Here is an 11,167-nt window from a genome sequence, read left to right as displayed (position 1 = left end):
GGAAAGATAATTGATGTGATTCTTCGATGAATCTTAAATTTCCAACTCCAAATTGATGCAAGAACAAAGGATTGGTGAAGAATTGGTGGAGAAGGAGAGGGGGAGAAAAAAATCGTGTGTGAGAGAGGAGAGGAAGAGAGCAGCGTGAATAATGGGGCTAGGGTTAGGGTTTGTCTTATTTATTATCTAGGTTTAATCCCACACTTAAATAAAATAATTAAATTGTGGGGGAATAAAATAAAATCTCACAATTAAAAATGAAAGTAGGCGTGTGGAATGGGAGAGATCAAGGAAAAAAAATACTTAAATCCTCAAATCAAATAGGAATAGGATTTAAATTTGGTAAGATATGGTAAGATTTAATTGGATTTTAATTCAAGGAAGGAGACAAACAAGATACCAATTAAATCCACAAAATAATTCCTTCTCCTAATTACTAGGAGATTTCGAAAATCTCAAGGGATGACATAATTTGGTTTGGATTTAATTTGGATAAATATCCCAAAGCAATTAATTAAATCCAAGAAAGAAAGTATTATTTCCAATAAGTAGGAGGGCCGAAAATTTCAAATAAAATGGCTAGAATGATTATGCATGATCCCATTTAATTTAATTCACACATTGGAAGCTTAATCACATTAACTCACATAACCTACAACAACTAATTTCACATAATTAACTTAAACACATAGAGATTCAATTTCCACAAAAGAATTCTTATTCAATATCCACATTAATAGAAATAGAAGTCGCAAAATTTCAGGGTGCTACATTGTCACTTTTCTCAATCATAAAGGAAATAAATATTGCATCCAAAAAAACTCGAGTTCAATCTCCTTTTTTTTAGTTAAGAGAAAGTGATGGTGAAAATAGAAAAGAGTCCCATTATTCAAGGGGCAATAATTACATATATATGGATGCTAACTTGTACTATAATCTATTGTAAATTATCAATTATATTAGAGTATCTATGTTTATCTAAGACACGCTGCAAAAATATGAAAAACTTTCACATATGGATGGATGGATGCAAGAAAATAAATTTGGGAACTAAAATCGATATTGCCATTGGCATAGAAATAAATATGTTTAAACAAATGCATGGAGCTGATTTTGTTGCAATCAATTGCAAAACTCCGTACTCCCTCCGTCCGCGAATAGGAGTCTCATTTTTCCATTTTAGTCTGTCTGCGAATAGGAGTCCCGGTTCACTTTTACCATAAATGGTAATAGGGTCTCACTTTCTACCAACTCATTTCACTCACATTTCATTTAAAACTAATATATACAAGTAGGGCCCCTATTCCACTAACTTTTTTCCACCCACTTTCTTTAACATTTCTTAAAACACATGACGCCAAGAAATGGGACTACTAATGACAAACGGAGGGAGTAGAACTTAATTGAAAAAAAGGAACATTGTTTAGGATATATAACAACACATTATTAGGATCCATATTGTACTAATTTATTTTGCTCACATTTTTATTACAAAACTAATACATATAGGAATAAGACTCACTATCTTTTTTAACCAACTTTCATTTATATATATTTTAAAATCCATGCAAAACTCAATCAAGAATCCTAGTCGCAAACGAAGGAGGAATACATTTTATGGTCATCCATGAACAACCCATAATAAGAGCATCCGCAATGGGGCGGACGATAAGCCGCCCGATGCCTCGAGCGCGCCATCATCCGCCCACTGTGGGCGACGCGGACGATGCAACGCGTTTTTTTTTAATTCGAAATTTATTTTTATATAAATCCCCCCTACCCCACATTCATTTTTAACATTTCCATTCACATTTCAACTCTCAAATTACACTATAAAATGGATTCCGGTGAATACCCAAGTCCGAATAGTCTGATTTTTAGGGGTGGTGCACGTTGGCCGGGTACAGACCCTGACGAATATCGGCCCTTCGACTCCAACACACAGTACGATCCCGAATTCAGTACGGATTCATATGGTCTGTCCGACATGGAGCCGTCTCCAACCCGCCGCGCCGCCGCCGCCAGAAAGAAGCGGAACCGGCACCGGGCGTACAAGTTGCACCTCCGGAAACGAATGAAGAGTACTCCCCCAGGAGGACGAACTACCAACCAGATGAAACCCTCGTCTTGGCGAGGTGTTGGGTGGATATTTCGGAGGACCCGATATTTGCGAACAACAAAAAGCAGGTTGCGTACTGGGAGCGCATCGCCGAGCGCTACAATGAGGCGAAGCCGCCGAGCGCGTACAAGCGCCATATGGAGCAGCTCCACAAGCACTGGGATCAGGTGAAGAAGCAAGTCAACCTATTCTCGGCGGAGTACGAGAAGTGCTTGAGGGAGCAGGGAAGCGGCGAGAGTTTGAGCGATGTGCGCGATAGAGCGATGTTGTCGTACCAGTCATTGTACGGCGACTTCAAGCATTTCAACATCTGGGTGCTCTTGAAGGACAAGCAGAAGTTCCAAGGCGGGATTCTGCATCGGCTGCGCCAAAGAGGACGAGGACCACCGAAGCCGGTGCTTACACGAGCAGCGAAAGCGGCGCATATCCGGTGGACCTCAACTAGACGATGTATGAGGAGGAAGAGAGTTCTGACACACCGGTGTCCTCCCGGCGTCCGGTTGGCTTCAAGGCTGCGAAGAACAAGGGGAAGGCGAAGGCGACATCCTCCTCACAAGCCGCAGCCGCCCCCCGTCGTCGATCCCGACCCCGACCCCGACCCCGACGTCACTTGCCTACGCGGAGTTGGCAGCGGCCGCCAACCGGAGGACGTTGTTGGACACGCACAACGCCCTCATGCAGTGTCAGGACCCGGCCAAAGCCGAATACCTCCAGGGGATGATCGATGAGCTACGCCGCAAGTTGGGACTTTTGTAGAGTAGTCAACTTTTTTTTCATTTCTAACTCGTGTAATATTTTTTTAATCAATGTAGGATTTGCAGTTTTTAATTAACAGTGGTGTTTTTTAATTATTTTGCATTGATATATTTGAAAACATTTAAATTAATTAATAAAACAATAGTGAAACTTATAGGGCGGCCATTAGGGTGGCTTATAGGGCGCCCCACTGCAAGTGGAAGGGTAAGAGGATAAAATGATGATGTGGCAGCGCATAGAGCGTCCTATAGGGCGCTAGCAATGCCCTGAAACAAGTAGAGTAGAAGCCAAAAGCACATTACTTAGACCATCCACAATGCCGCCCAGCCGACCGCCCAGCCGAGCGCCGGCGCTGGGCGGTCTATTGCAGTCGCCCAGCGGGCGAATGGAGAGAGAAACCGTGCAGCGCTGGGCGGTCGCGTGGCGCTGGGTGATCCGCTCAGCGCTATTGCAGCGCCCGGATCGCCCAGCGCACCGCCTAGCGCGAAATTTAAATTTTTTTTTTCCGAAACACTATATATACGCGCTTTGCTCGTCATTTTCATTCGCACCACTTGTTTTAACGGGTACCTCACGATGAAGCCAGCCTCCTACAAGCACATGCCGACATGCGCCAAACGACGGCTCATATTCCACTCCAAAAGGATTTAATTAAAGAGTTATGGGCGCGGAGGATTGACCGCCGTTAATTTTTTTTAATTATGTAATTTTTTTTAATTAATGTACTTTTTAAATTTTATTAATATTAGTGAATTTTCTTGTTTTTGTGTCGTAAATTTAATTCCGTATATTGTGTGATTGTTAATTATTTCATTTTGTATATATTTGTTAATAGTGATGTGGATATTATGTGGCTAGGCTATGGCTGGGCTATTGCTGGGCTATTTGCTTGTTTTGATGATGTGGCAGGAGGATTTTTAGTGCTGATGATGTGGCAGTGGCTAGGCTATGTCTGGGCTATTGCTGGGCTATTCCTATTGTGGATGGTAAAAGAGCGGAATTAATACTACTGTTTATTACTATGTGGTACTGACAAATGATAAATTGCCACGTTTGATTGTGCTTAATTACGGTGGAATTGGAAATTTATGGTATATATAAAGTGAGACATAAGAAAATCGAGTTTTAGTATTTACAAAATCACACGTTCAATTTAACTATCGAAATAGATATCTACACACCTAATCCGCATATCTAACGGGGAAATATGAGTAAATGGTATATTGGTTGGTTTGGTCAATAAATACATGAAATTAATTAGGTGAAAATGTGAAATACAAAAGACTATGAGTGAGATTTGCACATGTTATATCCGACCTCTGCACCTTGCCAGCTTCAATTTTAACCAAATGTCTTTGACCTTTTAATTACTTTATATATACTATATATATTCTCCTTATTAATATAATCCCACTTGTGTCATCCATCATCATTCATCACTAAATCACCATTTGATTATCTTATTATCGAATAAGATCTATTTCATTACGTGTGATATTAGGTCATTGTAAGAAATAAATATCCTAATATCAACCAAAAATCAATATATTCAACTTCCACCGACCGCCACGCGTAGTTTTCTATATATATTTATTAGCTTATTCGCTATTTTTGGGAGCTTCTTAGAGTTTAATTAATTCAGAATGGGACATAAATTTCATAATTTATTCGATTATGAGTATAAATTATAGATTTCGTGTTGAGCTGTGAAGAAAGCTGATTATATTTTAGCTAAATCAGTTGGCCAGCTGGTAAGTTGTAAAATGTCAGGCTATGTTAATTAAAAGTATCTAATTCAGTTTCCCACAAGTTTTCAACCGTTGCACTGTTATTAAACACGGTTAATTAGTTCTACCATGATTGTTTTTTTTTACTTAGTCAAAATCAAGTAGCCTACAGGTAAAGAATTAAAATTAAAAGTATATTGCTGCATTTAATGATGAGCCACTGTTTAGGATATAGTTTAGCATTTAAGGAAACTGAATTAATTACGAGATAATGATAAACTAACTATGCTTTATACGTACCTTGCTGCATAAAAGGCAACAACTGCTTTAAAGATAGTTTTTTTAAGCGATAAAAGTTGATTGTTACTTATGAGATCGTCAAATACTGTTGAACGTCGTTTTTCTCCTTATAAAGCGAGTGATAAAAGTTCTTGATTATTTTATACTATTTGAATTATAATCAAGATTATATATCCTACTCTAAAGTACTAGTACATGATATTGTCCTGAATGAATTACTTTTTTGCGGGCATATTTGATTATACTACAAAAAATAACACCTTAAATATCTAATCATCAATATATACAAATACAAGGACGGAACCAGAAATACAAATTAGCCGGTGTTGAAATTTAATAAAATTATAATAATATTTAAATATTTAAAATAATAATAATATTGAAGAAGTAATTTATAATATAGATAAATATAGAGAAAGAAAGAGAGATGTAATTAATTTATTTAATTTGAGCCGTTGTTCTATTCTATTTTTAAAATTAAATAAAACAAAATAAATATGATATCAAATTTAAAATTAATATTGTTTGAAATCTGAGAACATGATGTAAGGAAATAAAATACTAGTACTATTAAGTTAAATGAGGTATTTGATCAAAATATATTTATGAAAATAGGTATTAGAATCAAAACTAATCTAAATTGTTGTAATTTTATTGTTTCTCATTTAATTTGATTTATGTAATTCAAATAGGTTATTTTATATACATATAATATATATACTTCTTTTGTTTGAAGTATATCATATAATTTAGATGAATCCAATTAAATTTAATTACGATATACATTTATTTAAATAAAATAAATTAATTAGTCTATCTCAATGACCAAACTTGTTTATTAACTTTTTAAATAGTAGTAATGGGTTAATAAACCAAATCATTTAAATTGGGGTCATTTGACCAAATTAATCAAAACCCATTTAAAAAAGCCCAATTTATCTAAACCTAACAAACACGCGCCGCCGTATCATCTTCTTCCTCTTTGCGAAATCGATCTGCAATTTTTTTTATTCTTCTTTCTTCTTTGCCGATGCAATTTACTCTTTCATCTTCTCTCTTCTCAAAACACAACAAAAATTAAGTCTTTCATAGTAATAGACACGACATCAGAAAGGCTAGTCATGGCTGGGTAATGAGTTCGGGGGCTTGGCCAATGCTATCTCCGTCCCTGTACAAATACTAGATTAAATGATATTAAATGTAACGTATACTAATTTATTATTTCAACATCAACAACTACTACTATATTATAGAACGCCATTTGTGTTAGATCAACACACGTGTAGTATATGAGCTCAGAAATACATGTAAAAGAAACACGATGATTATTCTATTGTTAGATGAGGTTTTACAAAAATATTTGAGAGGGCAAATGATCTCTTGAATCACGAGCGTTGGATAAAATTAAATAATTTTGATGAATTTAAAAGTTCATAGGAAGAATTATGAACTTTGATCATGTAGTAAATTTGTCATGATTTAGGGTTTGAATGCAATCGAAATTGACTTGATAAATCTAAAATGCTTATGGTGGCAAATAAAGCATGCAATTGCTTTGATGTAATAGTATAGATGAGCTGATAAATAATTTCTTTTAGTTTTAATATTTAAATAACGTACTTCATTTTAATTTTGTCACGCTAGATTTCTGAATTGTTAATTATCTCATAATTTAACTTGTTACGCTAGTTTCAAATTGGGATAAATCCAAGATGCTGTTTTGATAAATTGACTTATCAATTCAACTTAAGTTTTGAGATCTCATATACGGACTTGCATGTTGGATCATTTTCATCAGAATTTTAAATCGCGGAAATAGGCTAGCTAGTCAAAGTTCATAAGTTTTGCGATAAATCGCATAAATATCACAAAATATCCACACAATTTAAAAACCATTTGGCCTAATTGATATGATAATAGGCAGAGCCATGACAAGGACGCAGTGTGTGATAAAATCAACCGAGGGGTGAAATATGACCTCATTCACCGCCGCCTTCTGCATCGCGGGGGCGGCGCTCCGCTGAAGCGCCTACGGCAGCTAGCCTCATTCACCGCCGCCTTTTATTTTCTTTTTTAATTGAATTGACACCAAGTAGCACCCTATCTTAGATTTTCTCTCAGATTCCACCCATCTAATTTTGTTAGGTCACTCCACTCTCTGACACCACCACCACGTGGTTAACTAATTTTCTTTCATTTTTTTTTTGCATTTCTCATAACACATGGAATCGAAACATTCATTACATGGAATCGAAACCGTTGGAAAAGAAGATGACATTAATATGCCGCCCACATTAATATGCCGCCCACATTAATTAGTGTAGAGTTCCTAAGTGTTGTAAAGTACCAACCACATTTATTGGTGTACTAGAATGTTCTCATTCACCCTATAAATACTAGGGTGAATGAACATTTGTAACATAAGGGAAAAACAAACATTGAAATATTTCTCTATACACTTCTTTCTATCAAATGACTAACCAATCTTTCTCCACCTCTCTCGATTACCATCTTTGAGATGGTATCAGAGCAGGAAATTTCTATTTGGGGACTCAGAGCAATGTCATCATAGTCCCATACCCTTCTCGGCCTTTCCTTCATTATCCCTGCAAAACCAAAACCAAAGATGTCAGATTCTGACACAGAAAATACCAAACCATACTCTGCCGATACTATGGCAGATTTTGCGGCACAATTTGCCGAATTCATGAAGTTCATGAATAAAACCGGAAACATACCAGAAAACCCTCCAAAACAGTCACCACAAAACCTGGAGTCTTTGGGAGAAATCCGCTTAGAAGACAAACTCAATGTGGATAATTATCCCCTTTGGATAAATCTGATGGAATGAGCTATAGATGGAAAGGGACTGATTTCTCACATTTCTGGAGGATCAGAACCCCCCACCGCCAACGATCCTGGCTACGCGATATGGCAACAACGGGATCATTATTGCTTCAATTGGATCATCAACAACATTGAATCCAGTTTGAGGAATGAAGTTTCACAGTATAAAACAGCCAGAGACCTATGGGAAGGTCTGGCAATCACCTATGGAAGTGGAGCTGACCCCTTTCAAGTACATGATCTACACAGGCAGGCGATGACAATTAAGCAAGGAGATACGAGCTTGGAATCCCTCTGGAATAAATTCCAGGACTTATGGATCTCAATAGATACAAGAGATCCCAATCCCATGGAAAGCCCCAAAAGCATCGAGAAGTACAACAAACATACACAGAGGCATCGACTCTACCAATTCATATGGGCTTTAGACGACAAATACGACAAGATCAGACGGGAAATACTAAATACAAATCCGTTACCATCCGTTCGCAGAGCATATGGTATGGTGAGAAGGGAAGCTGTCAACGAGAAGGTTCTCAAGCCCGAACCAGACCCATCTGGAATCGCAGCCGGCCTGGGAGCTTTCCACAGAAACCGCCCAACTCCAGCGGCGCAAACCCCACCGGAAATCTGCACACCATTCCCACCAAATCGAAAACAAGATGAAGACAAGAACAAGCTTATTTGCTCACACTGTGGAGGAAAAAAAACACACGGGATACATGCTTCCACCTCCACGGATACCCCGAATGGTGGCAAGAGATGAAGAGAGCTCGCCAAAATGGAAAACGAGGTGGCGCCGGGAATGGAAGGGCAGCAGCTGCCATTATGATTGGAGGAGACCGAGCCACCTACACCGGAGGATCGGCGGGCGGCTTCGGCAATCCCACAAGCGGCGGCGGCTTCGGCAAACCCTCATCCAGCGGCGGCAACGTCGTCGCTCCACCACCACAATACCCTAATTGCGGCGCAGCACCAGGGGGTGGCGGAGGCGGCGCAAACCCAGTCAACGTGGCCAAAGCATCAATTGCATCGACTCAAACCTGGATGGAAGGTAAAATTAATGAGGGGGAAGGAGGGACCAGTGACCACCGGTCTACGATCTCGGCTGGGAAGGCCGACGGTGAGAGGGAGTCGACGGGTGTGGGAGCAGAAATGGAGTTGGAGAGTGAAAGGGGGGGACGGCTAGGGTTTTTTAGGAGAAGACCCCATTTTTTGCAAAACAGTCCCCTCGTACAACAGAAATTGGATTCCCACCGACATGGAGGAGTCAACTTTTCTGTGACAATAAAGCTGCAATTAGCATTTCAGAAAATCTCGTACAACATGATAGGACCAAACATGTGGAGGTCGATCGTCACTTTATCAAAGAGAAACTTGAAAGCGGGATTATCGAGTCCCATTTGTCCGATCTGAGGAACAACTGGCAGACATTCTCACCAAGGCGTTGAGTCCTACAAAATTCAAAGAATTCCTTGACAAGTTAAGTATCGGGAATACCGTTACTCAACTTGAGGGGGAGTGTTGGAAAAGAAGATGACATTAATATGCCGCCCACATTAATATGCCACCCACATTAAGTAGTGTAGAGTTCCTAAGTGTTGTAAAGTACCAACCACATTTATTGGTGTACTAGAATGTTCCCATTCACCCTATAAATACTAGGGTGAATGAACATTTGTAACATAAGGGAAAAACAAACATTGAAATATTTCTCTATACACTTCTTTCTATCAAATGACTAACCAATCTTTCTCCACCTCTCTCGATTACCATCTTAGAGAGAAACATTCATTTATTCTTGCTCGCTAAATTACAAAGCAAATGTGACTAGCTGAATAATAATCTCCCCCTATCAGGATGTATACGGCACAGAAAAATGTGGACCTTCGTAATTAAATATTCATCGCTATAAATGCTGACTAGTAGTAGTACAATTTTGTGTGAGCAACCCTGCAAATTCTTGCAGGTGTAGTCATTACAGCTCTTACCTAAATCCAACATCGCAATAATGGCGGTTTACCACATGCCTCTACTGTTTAATTGGCCTTGAACTAGCCTGATTTCTTTTACTTTCACATGATTAGGTACTCGGATGGGTCAGCCACGCTGGGCGTATTCGCCAACGAGACTGTCACGTTCAGTCTGGCCAACGGCAGGAAGGCCAGGCTGCATGACGTCCTCGTTGGCTGCAGCCAGTCTGCCCGCGGCCAGAGCTTTGAGGCCGCGGACGGCGTGATGGGATTGGGATACAGCAACTACTCGCTGGCCGTGAAGGCCGCGGGAAAATTCGGGGGCAAGTTCTCCTACTGCCTGGTCGACCACTTGAGCCCGGAGAATGTGTCGAGCTATCTCATATTCGGGTCCCACAATGAGCTGAACATCTCCGTGACGAGGATTCGATACACGGAGCTCGTGCTGGGTGTGATCAATCCGTTCTACGCGGTCAATGTCAAAGGCATCTCTGTCGGGGATATCATGCTCGATATCCCGGACGAGGTTTGGGACTTGAGCGATGTTGGCGGTGCGATCGTGGACTCGGGGACGAGCCTCACGGTGCTGACGCAGCCGGCTTATCAGCCCGTGATGGCTGCTCTGCGGCAGTCGCTGCAGGCTTTCAAGCGGCTCGATTTGGATATCGCTTGAGTACTGCTTCAACTCGACCGGGTTTGATGCGGCGGTGGTGCCGAGGCTGGTGCTGCATTTCGTGGACGGGGCGAGGTTCGAGCCGCCGGTGAAGAGCTACGTGATCGATGCTGCTCCCGGGGTGAAGTGCCTTGGATTTGCGGCGGCGGCGTGGCCGGGTGCCTCTGTTGTTGGGAATATTTTGCTGCAGAATCATTTCTGGGAGTTTGATATTGGTAAGAGTAGATTGGGTTTTGGTACATCCTCGTGTGTTTAGTAGAGATTTAATTTGGCCTCATTCGTGTTCGTGTTGATAAAGCAGTCATTCTGCATTGTAAAAGTCAATCCATTCCCTTTCTCATTCAAATTTGTATACATAGATTGAAGGAAACCATAATTGTTTGAGGACTTCGTCTAATGTTTCTTTTTTTTGCTCAAATAAGTGACCGGAATTAGGATTAGGTTTCTTTATAAAAGAGTCCCCACAGCTGCAGGAGCGGCGCTATGATGGATCGATAGTTGGGTCCTAACAACATCCTGTCACGATTAGTTTTATTCTGCCGGATATAAAATAAGAAAATAGGATATTTATACAACTGTGATTGACTGGACACATGTAATAATATGTCTAGACGACTGAATTTTTATTAACTAATGGTTGAAATTATGATTGATGCCGACACAAGAAAATGGGCATTGGTAATATTTAGGAAGTATTAAGACAAGAAAGAATGTTGCATCTATTATTGGAAACAAAGCATAGTTTGATATGTTTTTATGAAGCATTGCCATA

At 39.8% G+C, this 11,167-nt stretch overlaps 1 pseudogene; it reads left to right on the top strand.

Moving 5' to 3' along the window:
- The first annotated feature begins 9,679 nt into the window (after nt 1–9,679).
- LOC121743844 lies at nt 9,680–10,782 on the top strand (annotated as a pseudogene).
- The last annotated feature ends 385 nt before the right edge of the window (nt 10,783–11,167 follow it).

Source organism: Salvia splendens, chromosome 8 (genome assembly GCF_004379255.2).
Source record: "Salvia splendens isolate huo1 chromosome 8, SspV2, whole genome shotgun sequence".
NCBI lineage: Eukaryota > Viridiplantae > Streptophyta > Magnoliopsida > Lamiales > Lamiaceae > Salvia > Salvia splendens.
This window is presented reverse-complemented; position numbering and strand designations above follow the sequence as displayed.